Source organism: Anguilla rostrata, chromosome 17, assembly GCF_018555375.3.
Source record: "Anguilla rostrata isolate EN2019 chromosome 17, ASM1855537v3, whole genome shotgun sequence".
Lineage (NCBI taxonomy): Eukaryota > Metazoa > Chordata > Actinopteri > Anguilliformes > Anguillidae > Anguilla > Anguilla rostrata.
In genome coordinates this window covers 17,986,545-18,010,611 of record NC_057949.1, presented here as the reverse complement: position 1 = coordinate 18,010,611, position 24,067 = coordinate 17,986,545, and the positions used below count along the sequence as shown (strand labels likewise).

At 39.5% G+C, this 24,067-nt stretch overlaps 1 protein-coding gene across 7 annotated transcripts in view; it reads right to left on the bottom strand.

Moving 5' to 3' along the window:
- Positions 1-22,471, bottom strand: part of LOC135243580 (activating transcription factor 7-interacting protein 1-like) — a 52,044-nt gene extending 29,573 nt beyond the window's left edge. For 3 of the 7 annotated variants that reach the window (XM_064315516.1, XM_064315520.1, XM_064315521.1), the window contains exon 1: positions 2,315-2,710. The gene's annotated coding sequence lies outside the window, so the exon portion shown is untranslated. Of the gene's footprint in view, positions 1-2,314; positions 2,711-15,775; positions 16,144-20,410; positions 20,455-22,344 lie in introns of those variants that run through there. The other 4 variants (XM_064315518.1, XM_064315519.1, XM_064315517.1 and 1 more) reach the window with 4 other exon arrangements.
- Between the last annotated feature and the right edge of the window lie 1,596 nt (positions 22,472-24,067).

Below are 24,067 nucleotides of genomic sequence, written 5' to 3'. Positions count from 1 at the left end.
AAAGAATGAGTACTTGACCGTTGTATGCTCGATTTCCCTGAAGCCTTATTTGTGTACTCAGCCCTCCGAACGGCAAAATGTCCATTTCAAGGAAAGGCCAAGCAGATAATTCCAAACTGTTCTCTCTCTCAGGTCCAACCAGGCATTTTGGCTTGCATTCTGAGTGCAATCCCTAGTCAACCTTTGCATGTCTAGTAAGTGCACACAACAGTGGATTAGGGACCACTTGTAAATCCTTAGGTATTTCCGGTAGCATAATTTTGTGCCTTGTAGTTTCATAAGATGTATAAGATGCTGCAGTAGTTACCATCACATGGCAAGATTGGATTATCTGCTGTGAAAGAAGAAAGACAATACCAACATATCAAGCAAAGAATCCACCTGTTTGGTGGTGGTCTGGTCCGAGGACGATGTTCAGAGGGAATTTGAGCCACCAACTCAAAACAAAAAGGTACCAAAAGGTTAGCTTAGCTGAACCGGGCATAGACCACCCAGCCAAACAGTGCTGGGAAAAATAAAGAAAACAAGCAGGACTGCAAAAAAAATTAAATAGACGGACCAGTAAATATTTTGACGCAATGGACCAAGTTCTTGGCCACGAACCCACCTACTATGTGTAATCTTTACGGTTACTGGGGTGCGGTTAGAAAGCAAAAAGGAACCCACAGCAGGAACCATTTTTGACTCCCACTGAGAATTGTTCCTGCCTGCTTTTAGTTCCTACAACCCAGGGCAAATGGGGCTTTAGTGTGTTCCAGTCATATCTCCCACAAATACCACCAGCATAGAAAAATGGACAAATACAGCAGATTTCCGCCATTTTTTTGTTACTCATGAACATTTTATTTTGTCCATAACAAATTCCCTATAGATTCAGCTAATTCCCTGATGTACGATCTAGAGAAATATGGTTGTTCCGTTTCAATTCCCTCGGTAAAGCCACCGTTACAAACCACCTGGTATAGCTGGGTACGAACAAAGCTACCAGCGAAAACTCACTATGAACCATTTGCTGGCTGTGAAACCCATCATTCCTGGCTAGACGGCATCTGGACAGGCTTAACTTCAGGGCAGCCATAATGCTGGCTACGTTATATCACTTTTACATACGTATGCATGTTCATGTGTGTGCAAGCATGCATGTACCGAGCACGTCTTCTATCTTTATTATTTTTACAAAGATACATTTTTATAAAGTTATAATTTATACAAAGTCATCTGTGCAACTTTATACATTAAAGGATTGGATCACACAGGTCAATAATACATTACTTAAAAAAAGACTTCTGCCCTGTTTTGGTTTGGAGAGGAGTATACTAGGGTTTGTTGACTTTGTTTGCTGACCAGAGCTGTGTTATATCAGCTGTTTACTGGACAGAACAGTTTGACTTCATTCTATCTCATTTGTTCAAATGAGATACTTCCATAGTATTAAAGCCATATTAAACGACAACAACAGTAGTGGGAAACGTGGGAAAAAGTGGGTGCAATCTAAGACTGACTGAAAAATTATGACGCATCCTGTTGACTAGTGACAACAGTCATTTTTTGCACAAAGTAGGTGTGTACAACCATAGGAAAATGAGTCCACAATACATATAATAATAATTGCTGCAGACAATTTCAAAGTGCTTGCAGACACATGAAAACCAGAAGAGAATGTTCTGGAACCAATGCCGTGCTTAAATACCAGTCAATGCATTTTATTCTGGACAAATAACATGCGACATATATTGTCACCTACAACTCTGGAAAAACCCATTGATCAACCCCTTTTCTGAGGACAAATCTCCAAAACAGAAAATTTTATGAATTATTAGTTAGGACAAAACAAATAAGCAAAAAATAGGCCATTTTCACATTTTAAACAGAAAAGTACACTATAACACAAAAGAATGGCCATTTACATAGTGTAACATTCACATGACTAACTGAACAGTACAACTCCAGTGGGTGAAACAAAAGCCTATTTTTCATTTCAGAGTACAGCCACAATGGAAAACAATGAGTAGGCCTCAAAAGCCTGGGCCTCAAGTGAAATGGCTACCCCTACTCCTCACCTTAACTGGGGCAGAAAACTAATCCAGCATTCCTTTCCAAACAATTCCTCCTATTTACCAATTTAAATAAAAAGAGCAGTATATCTTAACCAAACAGAAAAAATAAACTTTGTAAAAAAAAAATAAAAAGGATTACAGACAGGAAAATATATATCATATAACTGCGAAAATGAAAGATGTACAAAAGAACGAAAAGATTTACAAATATGTGAAAATGAATAAGAAAAAGCATTTAAAAATTCAAATGAACTCACCTTTTTTATTTTGAATTTCCACACTTCAAGCTGTGAGTATTCCGTTTTTTCCCGCTACCTTTCTATGTTTCGCTACAATTTGCTATGTTTAACTATGTTTCGCTCAATGTTCTTTCAGCATAGCACGTGCAATTGGGAGAAGAGTTAGCTAGCTGTTAAGTCACCTGATCTGTCAGTTAACGCAGTCGGTTGCTCAGTCAGTTGACTGCAACGATCAACCACTTGTGGGTGAAGGAGGGTGTGAGATACAGTCACACTCAGCGAGACTACAACAAGACAAGGCCGCTCTCTCTCAGCACGCTGCTGTTCTGAGCAACCAACAGTCAGACACACAGCACTCTCTCTCTCCCCCTCCCTTTCCCTCTCCTTCACAATACAGGAAAGCAGAGGGGGGCAGGGCTTAGAAAGAGTGAGAGAGACAGTGAGAGGGCGAGAAAATAGGCACCGCCTACCGACTCACTCGTTAAAAACACGTACAAAAAAAAAACACACACACACAACTCACACACAAACAAAATGAATGGAAATAATTAATGTAAATTAGAACCATTCAGTTTGTCATTTACATGTTATGAACACATGTAAAAACACATTCCTCTAGTTTTGTTTTAGCATTTTTAGATTTAAATACTCTCCATGTATTAACATGTAATTTATGTGATGTAAGGTAGATAGTCTTTTTCCTTATAGATGTTACACTTATATGAATTGTTTTAAAAATTCTGCCATGAAGACATACATTAAAAGCATATTCACACCCCTCCCCAATCATATTACAATCTCCTTTTCTCTTCCCATCTCCAAGAAATTTTTTATTTATATATATATATATATATATATATATATATATATATATATATAGATAAAAATGTAAATGAAGGTCCAAATGACCTATCAGTCACAGAAATAACCTGTACAGAGTCTAAATCAGGGGTGTCCAATTTTATCCAAAAAGGGCTGGTGTGGGTGCAGGTTTTTGGTTTAGCTCAGCACTAAGACAGCTGATTTTACTTATCAAGGCTTTGATTGAAGACCATGATTAGTTAATTAGTTGAATCCGGTGTCGTATTACTGGGCTAAAACAAAAAACTGCCCCCACACTGGACCTTTAATAATACAAGTTAAGAATACAAGTAAAGTATGAGTAATGGTAAACAACTCAGTTACGCATTTCTTTCTGTTACTTCGCAAAAACACACATCCACTCATCCCAATTTACTAAAAGAGAACTAAATAAACATTTTCATGACTACCATCCACCTCTCAAATTTTCCCTCCATTTTGGCACTCACTTCACTTCACCCCTCACCTTCTTTTGTGTTCAAAAATATTAACACCTCCAAGTAGGTATGCAGGCGTATGAGTGTCTTATATACAGTTTAGCACTTGAAGGTATACACAATAATGCCAACACAAAAATCAATTCTGACACTAAAATAGAACCCACCCCCCCTTCTCTAAAAATGGTGCAGTCCAGATTTACAAACAACTTTCATGTTACTTGTTATATAAATATGAATATGTAAGGACTTAAACTAAGTCATATGACATGTATCTAGTGGTTCCCTCGCTGTTTAAATAGTTATATTCATTCTTCCAATAACCCTTTTCCCTATGAGTATTTAACTTAATTTGCTTATTAATGTCACTAATTTTTTATCTCTTGCTGAAATAGCATTTAAAGGTCAAATTAAAATATTTCTACAGGCAAGACGAATGAGCAGGTTTTTGACAACAGTCATAGCTACAATACTCGAGAACGAGATGAAGCGAGAGAGTGAAGCGGGAGGGTGAAATGATGTCAGGAAACAGGCGGGAGAGGGTGGCCAGTTGGAGAGAGAGAGAGAGAGAGCGAGAGAGAGTGTGAGTGAGTGAGCACAGCAGAGTGCAGCAGAGTGGGGGAGGAGTGGAGAGAGAGAGCAGAGGGGGAGGGAAAGAGAGAGAGGAAAGAGAGGGGGAGGGGTAGAGAGAGCAGAGAGGGGGAGGAGTCTACGCAGAGATACTGCAAATGTAATCTCCTCAGCCCTTAGCCATGACCCGCAGGACCAGTCGTAGCAGGTTACGCATTTCCAAAGACACCATAAAACCGCTGTTCTCTCTGTCTTGTTTGTATGTGATACCAAAGAACAGCTTTACATACACGCTTCTTATGTTGTTGCTATAGATTTCTAAAGCCATTTATGTAATTTTTCATTGAATACAAAGGTGTAAAAGAAGGAATTGAACTCACATACATAAAAATGGAATTTATAGAAATTATAATTTGATTAAAAAAAAAAAACTAAAATGAATACACTTCAAACCATTTTTAAGGAAAACTTTCCATTGGTCACCCACGCCCTCACACATTTGCCCCTCCCCCATCACCCTGCCTGGTCAGCCATTTTGTGTCCATGTCTCTGGTTCACAAACATTCCTCCTGCACATAAAATGGCTGCTGCTCCCAGTGCAATACCTTCACTGACCCATAGAGGTCTTCACAATCAGGAAAACACAAAGAGAGTCAGAGGTATAACGAGGTCTCTCTTTTAACCATACACTACAGAAATAAGCAGAAAAACATTCACCTGGGAGACCAGTCATCGTTTTTGCATTTTCATGTTTTCATGTGTCGCACTGCACATCTGGTTTCCATTTTTAGACTGCTTTCATTTCTGGATCTTCAAGGAAATGCATTCGGACTCTAAAGCAAGCTCAATTCTGTTACCTAGTTTGGTATCCTTCTCAATGTTAAACTAAAAAAACAAATTCATTTGTTACTTCATTTGCTTAGCAGATTCTGTTTTCAAAGACGATTTGCATATGTTGTGTTTCTGAATATTCACAATATATGTAAATATCATTACATTCAATATAATTTATTCAGGTCATGCACACAGGAGTAATTCAAGTCAGGCAAACATGCAATATTTCCTTGACCTGCTTTGTTCCTTATGCACTACACACAGCTCATTTGTATTTGATAAGTAATTGCTTATGAAATATAAATTGATAATAAAATAATCTAATGTAAACCACAATATATCTAAATAACTTGTTTTTTCACATCAAAGCTAATAAAATTATTTGAAAATCCTCTATAGGCAGGATAGAGAAGGTAGGCTATATCCCAAAGGCCTTCTCCCTCCAGCTAACACAACCAAAGAGACATTAGTAATCCTGGTACAGAATCCAGTCCACAAATTACTATGAGCCACGACAGTTGCAACACAGTCACAAGTGGGAGAGAGGGAGTGAGAGAGGCAGGAGGGTGGAGGAGGGGAGGGTGCGCTCTGTTACAGCGGGAGGAGGGAGGAGATCTGGAGAGTGAGCAGACAGCGCAGAGGGAAGTGGGGGAGGGGTGACCCAAAATCAGGAACGGTCAACAGATAACGAACAGAAAATGTGTCTCTCCTTCTGCAACCTTCACCCAGGTAACACTCATCTCACACTTTTCTATACGTTTTTAATCAAAGAACATTTCCCACAATTATTTTCTTTCACGCTGTACGACGCGTTCGTGAAATCAAGAAAATTGAAATATCTCAAAAGAATGCAAATTTTTCTCTTTGTTTTGTCCTCGTAGCTAAGTTGATGATCTTCAAATGTACGCATATCTGCGAGGGACAAGGAAACTAGCGCGCGTAGCTTCACATAGCAAAATCCTCTGAGGACGCAGACCTCCTCTGAGGAAGCAGACTGTGTAAAATATTAAAAGCAGGACAGCGGACACCAAAAAATATTAACATCGGAAAAAACCTCATACAGCATTTGAAGAGCTACTCCACATCGTACTTTATCTGCCCCACACCCATCCCCCACTGGCAGTCCTCCTCTGACAGCCATTTTGTGCCTGTCTCTTTGCCGACCTCTCTCTTCCTCAGAAAGCATATCCACTGCATAAGCAAAATGTCTGCTGGTAACAGCGCAGTTCCCCCTACTTGCCTGTAGAGGGCTTAGTGACTACACAAAGAACAGAAAAGGTATTGAGAGGAGCTGTACTTGAGATTCTCTTCATGTAGCTACATAAATGTTTCAGTTTCCACTTTGGCGGGGAAGGGGAGTCAAATGAGCCACTCTATAATTGTATAATAATTGGGAAAGAAATATAAATACAAGGTTCTCTTTAAATAGTTTTCCACAGAGGCAATCTCAAAGTGCATTCCTACATGGGAATCAATCGTAAACTTGACCGGTTACACAACAGTGCAGAAAAAAGTCAGGGGGGAAAACAGGCTGTTGAAAATAATATAGTCTTATGACGACATGCCTGCGTCATCACAATTCCATAAACAACTGAACATCCACAAAAGAAGCAACTGTCAGCTGACACACTGCAATGTAACTCAAACCCCTACGGATGCATTCAGTCACTTAAGTAAGATTGGGGAGTTGTCTCTACTACTGATCCCATATGAGAGCAGGTCACTGGCTGAGACAAGACTGCCAATGATGGCACTGCAGTGACTACCCATCAAATCCCGGACTGCACTCTGCACAAGAAAACGACCGACAACAATCTGTGCAAACACAGGATTCCCCACAAGGTGCAGAGAGAAATGAACCGGGTTCTAGCAAGGCAGCCTGGAAGGGTCAGCAAGCTGGAGGTTCGATGAAACGTTCAGAGAAATGCCAGTCCAGGATTTGGGCACTTAGACATAAATGTGTGGTGGGCAACAGAAATTGAATCAGTGAGACATTACCAGCACAAATCAGAGTTATTGGACAAATCTGAGCATTTAAACATCAGAAGAAAGAAGAACTTGGCATAATTCCTCTTTTGCAAGTACTGTATATGAAAGGCAAACTAGAAGAGACAGAGGAAAGCTGCAGCCTGAACTTCCCAATCCTTCACCGCGTCACAATGCGACCGTTTGATGAGACCTGTTCAGATGCACAGACCACATCCCAGAAGCTGCAACACATCAAATCCAAATGAACACGGATTCCACTTTAGCTACGTTAGTAAAACTAACAACCAAATTTTAAAAAATAGCATGAAAACATATTAGGCTGTGCTTCGGCAAATAATAAGAAAACTGGCTGTGAAATCCCAGACATGACCCTGCTGATTTCCTTTATGCCTGGCCGAGAGACCACAGAAAAATACACAAACATATTTTCGTTATTTTTAAGAAGCCAAAGCAACAAGGGGTCGTTAAATCAGAGGAGCATCAGGCTTACTATTTCTGTGCACAGTCAGAATAGCCAGCCCTGATGTTGTTACCATGGACAGGCTTTAGATATCTTATAGCCTAAGTGTTATCGGAACCAGATCTTAATCCATAGCTGTATTCACCCTAACAGTTGCGAATGGCACAGAAAGGCAGGGATCTTCTACTACCAGCAACAGAGAGGGAAGACTATATGACAGGCACCTTCAGGTTCTACACAAAGCACTCCGGCACCCTGACAACTGAGCATCGATGAACTGGTTAACCCTTAAGTGCCATTCTGTGTTGTGCAGATAGAACCCAGTACTCCTGTACATCTCTACCCAATCCAGTACCAATGACTGGCTTGGAATTCATGTGTTGATTCATGGAATTTTTTAACTGCATATTATGAGCCAGGCCTTTCCACTGTGTGGAAAAGGCCACAGATTTAGCTGATGTGGTGTGAATACTTTTGTGTCTGAGAACATCATACAATTCACTCCACAGCTAGCAACATTAATAAGTTAGTCAAGGCCTACAAGGAGCATTGGCATCAAGGTTATTAGCCACGAGAAATCTATTCGAATTGCTTGCAAATGCTTCTGCTGTGGGTAGCTGACTACATTAATCAGTACTGTACTGTCCATGCAGTTTGTGCCCAGCAACTGCAGATGAAAATGACCAAATAAGTCAAGCTTGATGCATCAAGAACATGAGCATTTCTGCTACAACTCACACCTGCTCCCTGGTGCAAGGGTTCTCAATCTCCACCCTCAGTGACCCTGTGTATGCTGTTATTTTCTATAAATCTCCCAATCTCCTGATCAATTAAAACATGTGTTTTCAGTTATTTCTTCTTTTTTTCCCCCCTTAAAATTATTTTGACACAATACAGGCCTGGCTCTTTGACACTTGCTTCGTCTCACCATCCAAACTTCCAGAAATGAGTGATTTGGGGTGTGAATATGGGACAGTTATTCTTCATGCACAGCTATTTCTAACATAATTTGGTCTTGAGGGGGTAAGTCATCCCCCAAAAGACATTAAAAAAACAATGAAGAGCTTGTTACATTTCAGGGGCAATTGTGTTTGGGGTAAAACCCAGAATACAGTACACAGGGGTCTCCTGGGACCAGGTTTGATTATTATACAGAACAAAAAAAGAGGTAGAATTTAAGTTATTAAATTCTACCTCTTTACATAATTATATGTACTTTCACGATGGCTGCAGTTTCATTGGTCAGATGGAGCTGTTTCTGTGACACAAATAATGTCCGATGTTTCTGTCTGGATGTTTCTGTGATACAAAAAATTACTGTTTTTTCTTAAAAATAAATAAATAAATTTAAAAAACCAGTTGCAGTTTCAAAGGATCTGAAAAATGCATCAAATCCAGATTTAAACTAGAGTGAAGACTTCTGCAAGGCACAGCAACCTCCCCTCACAAGCAAATGTCTTGGCAATCTAGCCATTGGTTTCCAAGATATGTTTGGTCTGATAGTGGTGCTAAAGGAAAAGTCATGAGGTCACCAAAATCAATAGTTTTCTTCCTCTTAGGAACATGAATGTGCACAGCTAATTTCACGGAAATCTGGCAGTTACTTTTCCAGATATGTCTGTTATGGATGAGCAAACAAACAGAAAGATGCCATTTCCTATCCTTCTTTTGTGGAGGTAAAAAAAATGTTCTGATTTCAGATAAAACAAGACTGGCATAACTGTACACCACCACAATTTATATCAGAAAGCTTACAATTTCTTCTTTTAGAGTGCTGCATTAGGCTCAAAGAGTAAGACGTTCATGTTCTTTAGGAAGAACCTGTGACCCACAGGGAGACAATGCGCTTCCTGTGGTGGTTCTGGTTCCTCTCCTCTTCTGCAGTACTTGTTCCTTCCTGCTCCTTCTCTTCAGGAAGTTATGGAGGGACATATTTCTCAAAATACTCCACACCATCAATACTGGCATTTTGTAATTACATGTTGTAAATAAAAGTAAAAAACTAACTAAAATTGCATCCGGAGAGCTTCAATGTTGATGTTATTAAATGAATACAAGCACTTCACGTGTCCTGATCAAGAGATGAATGCCAGCGTTAAGAGTTGGTGTCAGGAACACTCAAAAAAATAAAAAATTAATAAAATAAAATAAAATAAAAACAAAAAACTTGTGCCAAGTGTTGATGTTGTGGATTGGTCTTCATTTCAGGCCACGCAAGCAAATGTGTGATGTCTAAGAATTTGATTCCCAAATAATGCGACATCTCAAGTAAAGCAGTTTTCATCGCATCAACATTATTTAAAATTGCGGATACATGTACTCTTCGCTCTCTCACTTAGAGAATATTCATGGAAAATGAATGCACAGATTTAGCTATTTAAATGATCTTGAAGCACAGGTTTGTCTAGATGGCCTTTATTGCAGGTTGTGCTGAAACCTAATGTGGTGGTTAACAGGGCAGTGTACATTTTCATTAAGTGCTCTTGGCAATTAAAACAGATATTTTTATTGTTTAATCTCCCTAACATGATGAGAAGAAAGAAGCTGTATTTACCTGCCAATGGATCATGCAGATCACTGGCGCACTTGTCAATCAAGGAAAATGAACAATAACGGTGTGTTACAGTGACGTAACACCGTGGCAAGCACAGCACTAATGCAGCGATTTCCTGTTGATCTGAGCAGTGTGTCTACACCACACTGTCCTAAATGTCCTAAAGCATGTGATTTTGAGGTGGGTCCATGAGGCCATTGTTGGGTTTCCTGCCCTTCTAGGGAATAAACTGGCAAGTGAAGGGGTGACAGAAGTGAACGTGTGCTGGGCTCTCGTGTAAAAGAGTGACAGCAGTGAGGACAGAGAGGATCGCAGCAGTGGCCAATGGAAAAGAGTCGGCTGGTTGTAGAAATGCATTCCAATTCCCACAGGAGGGGTGGGACGAACAGATAAGATGAACTTCTGCCCAGGGAAATGCCCAGTGTTAATTCAACTCTAGAAGAGTATACATATACAGACCATGCATACTATGTAAGAGTCGATTTGGCTCACTGGATATTTCACTGTGTGCAGTCGGAACAATGAGACCCTACAAGCAGGCAAAGAAAGAGTAAGAAAGGAGAAAAAGGGAAAAAGAACCAGGCCAAATGGAGAACCTCAGTGAGTCTCAGGGCGAAGACACCGTTAACCTGATTACTTGTGCCTGATTGCACAGTGCCTGTGATTAGTATTGTGGGTTGTGTACCAGGTAATTTGGAGAAAGTGACTGGAAAAAACAGCAAAAAGGTGCAGATGACAATGGATGTGACATTTCAGTTATAGCTACCACTCCCTCAGATTTCCAAAAAAAACGTTACCTCTGACTATACTGCAGCAAAGTCTGAGTTCCTGTAGAGATGATTACAACTATAGACAAAGGCATTTGCAGATTTAACAAAAGTAAACAAAACTCCCCTTTCCTCATCAATTCCTAAAAAATACACTAATATGTATGAGTGCTCTACAAAAACCCCAGTACACCCAACACATCCAACACACACACAAAATAATCATAATAAAATACACACCTAAAATGTGCCAAAATCTTACATAGTCTTCGTAAGATATGACACACTATTAGCTAATCATGCTGCTTTGACAGGAAAATGCCGCTCCCATGCACAAATCAAATGGTCAATTTACACATCTGCCACTAGCTTTCCCTGTTATTTGCATGAAATAAGGTGGCTGATGATTCTGCAGGGATGTGCACTTATATGCAAACTCAGCAAGGAGGTACAGTTTACTGTGCTTACATGCATGGCTCTTGGGATCGGAAAAAACATAAATTAAAATGAAAACCAAAAAATCAGCCAAATGATTAACTCTGCTTACAAGTGTGTTGCTGTGCTGGTAGTCTGATATCACAAGAAATAATAATTCTGATTGGCTAGTTGGGTCAACCCATTATTGTACATCAGCATACTAATACTATCAAAAAAGATACAGTAAGTCAAAGGATACCATTTATACCATATACATTTAGTCAGTACCATCTACAGCCAAATGGGTTACATAAGCCTTATTAAATTATGTTGTAGTTTAACATCCATATATAATAAATTGATGCTCTCCATGCAGAATTATCCATACAGTGAATTCTACTGCAAGTTAAACATTTTCCTATTTGACAAATCAGCTGTACTACAATATATTTCTGTATATAATATGACCCCTCTCATGTTCTTTTGTGGATTTCACAGACCTTTCTGATTGACAGCTTCTAACTCCTTGTCCCCAAGTGTATTTAAGATCGGGACCAATTCTTTTTCAGAGACGTGTCAGAATATAAACGCCTCGTGTTTGAGCAATAAATGCACAACAACGCTATTCAATAGCATACCCAAACAGGACAGACAGATGGCCTTAATAGGTTATAAGCAAGAAAGAGACAAATACAGAACAAATAATCTGAGGCATCACTGAACTCTTTGTATTACAGATAAGCACTAATACCACCAGCATGGAAATGCAGATGAATTAAAATGGGATAATATACAGGTAATTAGCACTCTGATGATCACGTTCATTGTCATTGTTAATTACAAAATACTTGTCACAGTTAATTTGACTATCATTTTTTACATCATTAGTATGAACAAAATGAAGATTAGAACCACTGAAAGCTAAGTGGCATTGGTTGCATTTGGTGAAAGCACAAATATCTCAAAAAAGTTTAGGCATTCCTGGAAACTGGGAAGTATCCTTTGGCACCTTCCCAAAACTAAGGACCAGGTACGACTTTGATATGGCTCTCCTCATTACAGTAGCCATCCCTGCAAACCTTGTTTGGGTTCCTCAAAGATGCACTACTGCATACTGAACAAGTTGTCAGGACGATTCTGTATAACCACATCCAATGAACAGTAAAAGCAGGTGAGAAATGGTTTATTACCTGATGAAAGTGATACATTCAAAAGTTTGTGGAGCAGAATAGCAGTGCCAATATTCAAGAAACCCTCACAAAATGACTTACAAATTGAATAGTAAGTCCGAGTATTGACCAGGTGGAAGAACTGTTAATCCATTGATAAGGTGGTTCAAAGGGAGATACACTGCCCAAACCTAGTTTGGCACAGGTTCTTAAACAGATCTTATACATTTTATGTGAAACAGTCTTGATGTACTCCCACTGGAAGACATGCAGTCCACTGCAACTACATTACCCAAAATCCTGGAGCTCCTCTAAAACTGCACTATACTGAACTGTACCATTTGCCTTCTATTATTCCTGTTAACTTCCACTTCAGCTGTAACCTGCTTAACCCCTTCTATTTGCTGTGATAGATCCCTTGTAGCATTTCTGCCACATTCCATTCTACTGCTAATTTACACCAGTCTGGCCATTGGAGGATGGGCTCCCCCTCTATAGCCAGGTTCCTCTCGAGATTTCTTCCTATTCGGGAATTTTTTCTCGCCACCGTTTGAGGGTTTTCTACCCACTGGGAGTTTTTACCTTATGTACTTGCTATTTGGGGGTTCACGGCTGGTGTTTGCTCTGTTTGCTATTTTTTCTCTGTTTCTTGCCTTGCTACTCTGTAAAGCGTCTTTGTGACAGTTCTCTGTAAAAAGCGCGATACAAATAAATTTGAATTAACCATTCTGGGACCAGGTCCCCACGAGGAAGCCAAGGGTGACAGTGGCAAGGAAAATGTTCCAATTTAAAGAATCACTGATACAGATAAAACCAAGAAGGACCTGGGTGTCAATAATGCTCAGGCATCTAAATGAAGAATGATGCGATAACATTGGACAGTCCAGGTGCAGAACTTATGCTGATACTCATGGTGTCAGCTAGACACGCACAAAGGATACCCAACAGATGTAGTGCTTCACACGGCGGTGAGTGGATCCGGCCTGAAATATGGCGGTATGCACGCCCTGAGAAGTTCACTGGCACATACTGACCCCAAAAAATAAAATAAACTACTTATTCAAAGAAATAGTACTATATGATTAATTTAAGGCAAGGCTGTTCTTAAATATCAAGCAAGCCTAAAAATGTCAACCAGCGTTTCAAGAAATGCCACACCTTAGCAGCCTTGGACACAGCCTCTTTAATAAATAGCTATAAAACAAACAAAGAATATGTTTTCAGACATAACTGCAAGTAAACATCTATAGTAAATTCTTTGAAAATGACTTACTTCTCTGCACTTATTTCGACAGAAACGCGTATTAGAATCAAAGGTTACGCCACGCATCTGGCAGCCATTTTATGACGGCAGGAAAGAATGACTGATGACTGAGTTACAAACAAAATGGTTGCCAGAATATCTGCACACAACCTCGAGGACAGTAAAATAAAAGTAAAAAAACCATTAACAATAGCAGTATCGTAATAACCGCTCCTAAATCTAATATACATACATTAAAACCCTTAACATTTGTACATGTAGTTCTATTAATCAAGAGCTACACTAAAGCTTAGGCTACATTCTCTTGAGTTATATGCCATCCCAGCACTTTTTGGTAATTTGTATTTGTCCTAATACTGTAGCTTATTCTTCTGCCTAGTTGGCTTTGCAGAGGTTAGGTCTGAATAGTGTTCACTGTGTGAACTAAACTGTATTCTTGGCTAGAAGTAGCTGTACAAAATAAGTATTGTATCTTACTGAACCTGTGTTTAGTAGTTGTCTATGACCATGAAATGCACTTTTTGTACATTGCTTTGGATAAAAGCGTCTGCCAAATAAATGTAATGTAATGTGTGATTGTTTCTTTAAGCCTTTGCCTCCCTGCTGTTGGGTACAGACGAGAGAAGACTTAAAAACAAGAGAAATGGAGAGGAACAGAAACAGGCACAGAAAGCTCCACCTCTTTCTGCTAGTCCCCCTCCCCCTCTGTTTCCTATCTCTCGCCAGCGATCCATGCGCCCCCTCCCCCCATCAGCTGACTCGCATGCGGTATGTACTGGGAGACATACAGTGCTGCTATACCACACGCCACCACTACGCAACCTCGCTTAGTGACTCTCTCTCTGACCCTGGCCTGCTATTTTATGCTATACTGCCCAGCTTCAGCGTAACACCCTGTCTTATGTTTACCATGTGCACATTTCCAGCTGACTGCTCTGCCTTTAACTGAAGAGAGGAAAATCATGGTCTAGATCTCTGAGCTTAGTGGACAGTCAATGGTATTTCTGTACTATACTCTAACAGCTACTTCTCAACTGACAAAACCCCACGTCATGTGTAAAAGATTTATTAATGCACATAACTGCTGTGTTAAAGCTGTATGTCTGTAACACAGGGTTTAAACATGGTTGTTCCTATCTGGAATCAATGGTAATGTGAGATTCCCTGCTTATGGGACAGTGCGCCTTCATCCCTGTAAGTAAGTCAATTTTAAGAAGTGGGTATAATGCAATTCACTGGGTATCATGGTACAGGCACTGGCACCAGGACGTCACCATTATATACGGCTCCTGTACCCTGTCAGGCCTCTAATAGAAAGATATCACTAAGATCCTGCTCAAATCCAGCCACAGAGTCAGTGATGAGGGACTGCAGTCTGGTACATTCAGCCTCAGATACACACGCTTAAGCCTCTTTTTTACTGTAGGGCCGAACGGTTACCAGGGGCGCTCCGTGCCGTTCCGAGCTGCTCGGTACTCATGGGAACGGTTACCGTTTCTGTTTCCATCTGTCGGGCTGCTAAAACCAGGACTAGGACATATCTAAGAAAAACTAGTGACGACAGCAAGTGACGCAGTGGATCAGTGCCCAGTCACAAAACTGACGTAAATTTGAAACCAATCAGTGAATACCTACGTCATTAAGCCCGCCCACCCGAACGGTTCTGCTGCACTGAGTACGGTTGTCTAACCGTGCCGAGAAAATCGTGCTGGGCATGGTTTGTAAGTGTTCCGCGCCAAACCGTTTCCAGGTAGAAACACCATTGGAAACCGTTCAGCCCTACAGTGGAAAAGACACTATAGACTGGCAGACCAGAATAAGAGATACGAGAGAACATGGATGAGGCCAGATAGAGTGAGAGGATGTCAGACATAGAGCTGCATATGGCAGTGAGTAGATCTGACCAGAAAGATGGCGGTAAGGTAACAGGTAACAGAGAAGGTAACAGAGATGTACTGACCACAAAAGATATATTACTTTCTGAATGCAAAATTGAATGTAATAAAGACCCCAACACGAAAACGCTGTCAAAGAGCATATGAACACACAGCACGCACCTTCACGACAAATATAGGTAAAAATAAAAACAGCACCAAAATGAAAACATAGTTTCAGATATGGTGACAGACATATATTTAATTACTTTAAATCACTTACCCCTTTCCTCTGATAGATGTATGTGATAACGTTTACTCCAGGGAACTGGCAGCCATTTTGAAAAGGCAGAAAGCGACACTGACAACTGACTTAAAAACTGACAACTGACTTAAAAACAAATGGTCACCAAAACAAATTAAAAACAAAATCAAAGGGAAAACTATATTTAAAAAAAAACCAACTAAATTATCTTTCACAGTCGTAGTATTGTACCAGGACTTCTAAAGCGATTGTGAAAATGTTTTTTGCATATTCACTTAATTACATATAAAAAGCAATGCGCACAGCCTATATAGCACAGCCTGTGCTTTTTCTTCAGATTTAACTGAGTGTAAACACCTGAGTACCTCTGCCTTTGTGAGAGTGAGAGAGGAAAGAGTGAAGACCTTTAATAAAGACGGAAACAGAGTGGGAGGGAAAAACCTGACGTCAATACACTTTTAAGGCTCCTCCTAGTTCTGCTATTCCTCCCCCTCTCTCCCTCCCCCCTCTTGCTCGCTCACATGCGCTGCTGCTCCCCCCTCCCCCCCCCAGCTGCCCGGCAGGCGGTAAGTAAAAGGAGACAACCAGGGTTGCTATACCACACGCCACCACTACGCAACCTTGTCTAGTTACAGCACCTGCTATAATGCTCGTCAGAGCACAGCTACATCCTTGCCTTATAAGTGTGAATTTTAATGTCTGCATATTTTCTGCTGCGCATGTGTCTCCAGTTAAGACAGGAAAGAGTCTCTGTCTGTATCACAGAGAAAAGAGGCCTACGCGAATACCGCGACCACGCCTGTCTGTATCACAGACAGGCGCCATGAATACCGCGATCACGCCTGTCTGTATCACAGAGAGGCCATTCACACCTGTCTGTATTACAGAGAGGGCCTACATGAATACTGCATTCACACAACCATTTCCTGTTCAGAAGCAATGGTTTGGAGCAGCTTTAAGGTTTTTTTTTTTTTTTTTTAAATCCGTGAAAATTATCTTAATTCCTAATTCCTGAATGTCATTAAATGCAGAAGACACGTTAGATTAAAGGCATTTGCTCATAATTACTCATTTTGTGAGTAATGGTTAATTTGTGCTTCTGCTCACCACCATAAATGTGAGATTCAGTGAGTATGTCCCTTGCTGAAAAAATATGAAATTTTGTAGCACATTCCTTTTTGAGCAGTGTTCATATTCTTAGTAATGCTAAGAGGTTTATAACCTAGGTATTCAAACTTGGTCCTTGGGACCCTCTGTTTATGTTGGTTTTTGTTCCAACTACAAATCAACCACAATTGCAATTCCAGAATTTTAAAAAGCTGTTAATTTTTCTTAATTAGGTGCTCTTCATGTTTAGAGGGATTATTTACCTTACTCTTAAGCCACATTATGTCAGAAATAGCTGTGCCAGAAAATTATGTCAGAAATGTCATGAAGAATAGAAAATCCCATGTTCCCATTCTGCTTATTGTGCTATATTGCAAACAACTGAATAAAAAGAGGCTACAAAATTATTTAACGGATCAAGTTAAAAACTGACTGACGTAATTGCTGAATGTGCGGTCACATGGCCACTAAACTCAACCATTTGGTAGATAATGAATAATTCAAAGACAGAGTAAAGGATAACCAGCCAAACCTGCACCATGTTAATAAGTTTAAGGGGAAAATAAAAAAATAAATATGATATGACACACATTCAGCTTATATAGCCTCTTTTTTATCAAGCAGATGACTCCTGATTCTCAGGTGTTTGGAAACATCCAATAATCATCCAATGTAGCAGGGTGGCTGGCAGTCGACCAGATTCTATTGTCTCAAGAAAAAACTAAAAAAATCAAGAATCATGAACCCTGAGCAGGCACCTGAGAGCCAGTCAGGTGGACAGTAACAGATGAAACTCTGAGAAGTAGCTGAAGCACCTGGATCAGTAAGAAAGAGGTTCTGGGAAGGGTTGTAAGTCCAGCTCTCGGCTGTAGATAAAGTACAGGCCTAATAATTCCAGCATTAATATTAGTGTTAATATCATTCTTCTCATGTAGATTTGATGGCAGGCCCATGGGACTGAATGATCAGGTGTAACGTGCCGCACGCTGTGATGAACGACCAGTCCACGAGTCTTCAGTAGACATCTTCATGTACTTCACCCTAATGAATAATATCCACAAGTCAGGCTGTTTTTGGGCAAAGGTCCAATCAGGCAGCTTTACCTTATGTGCCACTTGACGGGAAAGTGCAGATTACAACGTGCCAACAGCGACCTGATAGCCATCAATTCGCAGGTCTGGAAAGTTAGCGCTATGTCATTAGCATTTTAACAGGACTGAAGACGGCCCACATCACTTAAAACCGAATTCAACTGGGTGACTTGTGACTTTGCTAACTCATTCTGAGTTTGTGTGAGACTAAAGCAGGCAGTATACTTGATAATAAGGCAAACTCGGCCAAAAAACGGAACCACATCTGAACACGGAGCTGTATATGAACAAGTGTATACTCACTGCAGCTTCAAATCGTTCGTTTAGTGATACTCCATGCCAGTGGGGGGTGCACATTCAGATTCTGTGGTTCTGATAACCACAGAAAACACAGAAATACGTTTGCCACACCAAACACAGAAAACATCAATGTGTGTGGTAAAGGAGCATAATTTATTACAGATATAGCTATATCGTTATTACTACTCAGCTAAAGAATTCAAAGATCCTGATGTATGTATCAACTAACGCAGCCACCCATGTGATAATTTAGACCAATTGTAAGCAATCTCCTCATTTACGCTGGTGTGCCGAAGTCAGTACAGAGTTTTGTTTTCTCCCAAAACGCATCATTTTACATCATTTAGTTCATATGAACTAGCCGAAGCTCATTTCCACAGCAAGTATTCTCCCAACTTAAGGAATGGAACATCCCCAGTAGAGAAATGGCTTCTGGTTCTTCCTGTTAAGGCACTGTCCTAGTGCATGGAGGGGCCCTATAGTTTGATCTAGTGGATAGATAGCCATATAGGCACTGATCTAGTGGATAGATGTGCCCTATGGTGTGTTATCTGCTAAGGCTCTGTTCTAGTACATTGAGGAGTCCAATGGCCTGGTATCGAATCAAGACCATGGCATGCCAGTGCCAACTATGGCCGGCAGCCCCACAAGGTAACACACAATTGGCTCGAGCACAATTGGGAGCATTTGTTTGTCTGTCTTGATAAAGTAATGAGGATATATACAACTGGACAATCCACTTTGGGAAGAAAATGAAGAAACAGAAAAAATGCAAAAAAGAAACTGCTTCTGGGGAACTCTTCCTTGGTTTTCTTAAGGTAAGGTTAAATAAGAGCACAAGCAGTAAGGATGGACATTCAGAAGAACAATACAGACATCCCTTTTGATCATTTGATCCTGCCCATTTAACTCCTTGACACTGGAAACAGATGAGGACAGCGACCAGTCCAGGTGTTCTACTTGAGTTTGGAATGTACCGTTATCACAGCAGAACAGGACAAGGTAAATTTCAGTCCAGGCAACTCATATTTAGATTAAATATATTAATGAATATGCTAAGTAATTATTATAATTTTGCGCTGAATGGATCTGCTTTGAGTACATCCGTGAATGCACCATCATGTATTAACCTATCCAACAGGGATCACAATACATAACTGAATACCCTACAGGGATCCCCTACTAAACTGAAAAAATACCAAACCCCCCCAGTACCTATAGTACAAGCAGATCCAAACAACAGGTGGAAGCTGGGGTGGTAGTGGGTGAGCACAATTCTGTGATCTGCAGCAATTGTAACATGCAAAAAACAGAACAGGCAATGAACAGAGGTCTGACTGTCAGTTTAAAAAAGGCACTCTATTAGTGATAAGAGCATGTGATAGGTTGACTATGAGAACATATAACAATGTGTGTATGTGACTGTTTGAGTATGAGAACATTCAGTGATGTGCGTATGTGATTGGTTGAGTATGAGAACATGTGGTTGCTGAGGCTGACCAATGGTCGGCTGCAGCAATAGTTTCCTGACTGAACTTGCTCTGCGCATTTCATGCACGTCACTGATATGTGAGGGACATCTACCGACCAGCCAGCAGATGGATATGTATGATTATGCCATAATGATTAGGAATTGCCACGGATACAGGAAGATATGGAGCAGGACTATGGAATTCCCCTTGTCTGAATCTGGTTCCGCGGTACAGAGATCAACACCGGGCCAGGAGCCAATCAAAACAGTATTATTCCATGAGAAGTGCTAAGAAAGTAACCACCTGTCAGGTTAACTGTACTCAGGTTCCCTCTTCATAAACCACAAAATCCCATACTGTAAGAGGAGTTTTTTTCATCACAGGAAGATTTTGGGCAGATGGTACCTCTGAATGGGCCTATATCCTTGTTATGTGACATGTACATCTACTACCAAAAGAGAAAGGGATTGTTCAGCATTGGTTAGCATAAGGTTTATGGCTGAAATGCGATACAGTTGGCACAGATAATAGTGACGGCAGGATTTCTGCAGATCCTATATTTAAGCAATAGAAACAAATAAAGTCACATATATATATATTTGAGTGCATATATAAAAGTGTGGGAGGAGACATACATCAGTGAACTACAAAATGAAAACAGTGTTCAAGTGAGAATATCTTACCTTCCTCACTGTCAGCAATGAGCGATGGTCAGTAATGATTTCTTCTGAAACAAATGGATACGTATCTTTATTACGTATCCAGTCTGCCTATCACCATCCTTAGCATGCATTAGTTTGCACAAGAATTTTGGAATTCATTCAACAGGAGAGGACTCCACACAACATAGCAGGTGGGCATGGGAATTCAACTCTGGACAGAAATTCTTCTAGTCTAGTTGTTGCACTCTGTTCTCTTTCCTGTCCTTTAAAAAAGGGAAATGACTTCTTGTCAACAGAAATTACTTATAAAAAGCCATTTGGAACCAGAACACTGTAAAACCCCAAAACATAATAACTAGATTTATGACAGGACTGTGTGTAATGTTTACACACAACCTTATCTTCAGAAAAATGAAAAATCTTTGACTCAACAAGTATTTGGACAATTTATGTGTAAATAACTCCAAACCATTGGACTACCCTACTTAATGACATTATAGGATACACTGTAAAAAAAAATGAAAATTTTGGTTCTCCCAGATAGTTACTAGCTCCAATAGCACTTTTAAGGATTACGAATTATAAGCTCCAGTGACAAGCCTTTATGTTGGCACCGTAAATAAGTTATAGTAAATCATATTGTGCTATTCAGCAAACAAAATATTTGTAGTTTTGTGAACTACATTTTATTACTCCAAATACAAAACTAAGTATTTTACACTGTGTAGTGTAATTCACAACTAGCTGCCTAGCTAATTTTAGCTATCTAGTGTAATTCACAACGGTTAGCTAGCTAGATAAGTCTTCTTAGCTACCTTTATCACTAAGGATATCTACAAGGCTACTAAGTTAACTAACGTACCAGTAACTTGTACATGCGCACGCTAAACTATGTGCCGAAGTACACAATTGTGATAGCGTTGTATTCAATAAGGAGTCGAACATTGCAAATGCACCAGAACTGTGCTTTTTTCAAGCTTTTTAAAATACTAATTCAATGATGCTGCGAAACTAACAAAAAAGTCCTATTTCAAGCTTATATCCTATAGAGGTGAACTGAACAGCGCTGTTGCTTGACAGCAAGAAGGTACTGGGATAAAATCTTGACTAGTGCCAACATAAAAGGCTTGTCACCAGATCTTATAATTTGTAATCCACAGAACCTTGAACCCTGAAAGGTGAGCAAAAGTTAAAAGTGCTATTGGAAAGTTACTTGAAAATATTTAGCTGGGAGAACCAAAAATGTTTTTACATCATCTAACTGAAGACCCACAATGAATACAGTGCTTATTTAACGTTTCAAATGAATTCTAATGAAATGTTCTCCAAGGTTTATGAAATTAGATCTGGGCAGATCTAAGAACACAGCGACACAAAGAAATTAGCTGGTTATGGGTCTTTCAAAAAAAAAAAAAAAAAACTTACATTTTTGGTGTTATTGTTATTTTTCCCTGACATATTCCATATAAAATGTAGCCTATAAACACCTAATTTCACAAAAAATATTGTTTTATATTTTAAAAGACCATTTATATTTAGGAAAAGATCCACCCTCAAAATATTTTATGAGGTTAAAAGATTTGAATATTTCTGCTTAAAAGACCATATATATATATATATATATATATATATATATATATATATATATATATATATATATATATATGTAACATATCTAAAGTTTTAACTGTTGGTTTTCTTTTTTGACGTAAATCAGCTAACTTAGGGTGTGACAGACAATCCCTCAGATAAACATAGGCCTACATATACTCTTAAGTCTGACTTAATAGAGTTACATATGTAGGTATGCCTCAAAATGTTCTTCAATTAAATGTAACAACCTAAGCACAAATGAGTTTCACTCATTCCTAGCCAGCTAGCTAGCTTGTTAGCAACTGCATTAATGGTTTACTTAAACCTGTTATTCTTTATATCATAGTTACAGAATTACTTACAATTTGGTTCTTGGTGCCTTTTTTCTTTTTTGGTTCTTGTTGTTTCTAGTTAGCTTCGACTTTTTAACAGTTATTTACTTAAAACAGTTAACATAGGCTACTACTCCATGAGCAACCTTCTGTTTCTAGGCATAGCCCAATTATATTCACGTGTGACTGCGCAAAGTCTTCGCGCCCCTTTCCCGCCAGAAATACGAGTCACAATTGAGCTTGCGCAAAAGTAAATTGCGTTCCCGCTTACCCGTCCATCAAGTCTTACAGCCATACTGACTAAACTAATAGGACAACACAAGATTTAAAAAAGTAAAGGTAAGTAGGCTGTGATCTCTCGGGGAAGCCACAGACTTCATAATGACAGATGTTTTATATTGCCTGATTTCATTTAAAACTTGTGCTTGGCTCTCATTTCAGTCATAGCACAGACTACGACCTGCTGTATTATTGTACGTTTTTTTTTATTAGCCTACTTGTTAATTGTTCTTATGGCTATGATAATTATTGTTGGGCCGAGAAATAGCTATACCACATATATAGCCTATGAAAAGTATAAACTAATTTTAAACAACCAGAGAGTAAAATGAAAAACAATTAATGGGTGATCAGCAAGTACGGTTTGGCAGACAAAGTATGTGCATTAAAGTCAACACATGTAGCCTACCACACAATGGGTAATTTTTTAATATGACCATATCTGCTTCTGGTATGATACTTCAACTTCAAGAAAGAAAAGTGGCAGAAGTTATATTCACACATGGCTAAATTGCAGCTGAGTAGCCTATTCGAAATCCAGTCCAGGTTTTCCTTCCATCGCTGCCAACATCGGAGGATCCTGTTCAAACTGGTTCTAACCAGACTGAGCAGATAAAATGCGGACCGTGTGGAAAACATTATTTAGGACTGAAGTTATTTATTGAATACATTCGTTAACGTTTATCACGTTTCTTGGCATAAATTATGTTTCATATCAAGATAAAAAGTAAATAAAAAACACCCATTTAAAATTACGATAAACACTTTTAATACTTAAAACATTTACTAAACACACTGTAATGTATTGATAGTAAAGAGCCTTTTTAATTGTTTTGTGACATTAACCTTCGGGTGACGGTTGACGAGCAACGATGGTCTTGAAAAGAGTGAGGCGAACAAACGGTGTAGCCTACGTTTCACAGATATCGACTGACACCTGGACAGCGTTCCTCTCCCACTAGCACCATCGTGTGGTCACAGCCGTGAACAGACATAATGAATTGCTGTAATATTATGTCGCCCTCTGTCGAGTGAACTTGCAGTTAGCGTTGCCTACTTTAGGAGTATAGGAACCGTTTGAAGAAATACCACGGTTGTGTGTTCCGATGTGATATAGCCTGCATCTGTGACCCTTTAACAAAAAAACATCCACAAAACGTAAACGTGTGAACTATAAATTCTACCCATTCGAAGGTTTATAGCCTATTCATATTGATGTCCAACTGTTTTTTTTCTTTTACATGTTAACACTGTAATCAAAAGCCAACAGATGGATCACAAACAAATAGAAAATGCTAACCTTAAGCTTATTATTAGTCTGTCATCATGGTATCTTATATGGTATATTTTATGCTGTGTCTACGCACACGTCTACACACACGCTGCATATATAACCATATGTTGCCTAGGTGTTGTTAAATACGGCGTCCAGATCGACAACCATTTGGATCTCCGTTTTAAAATGACGACAGAT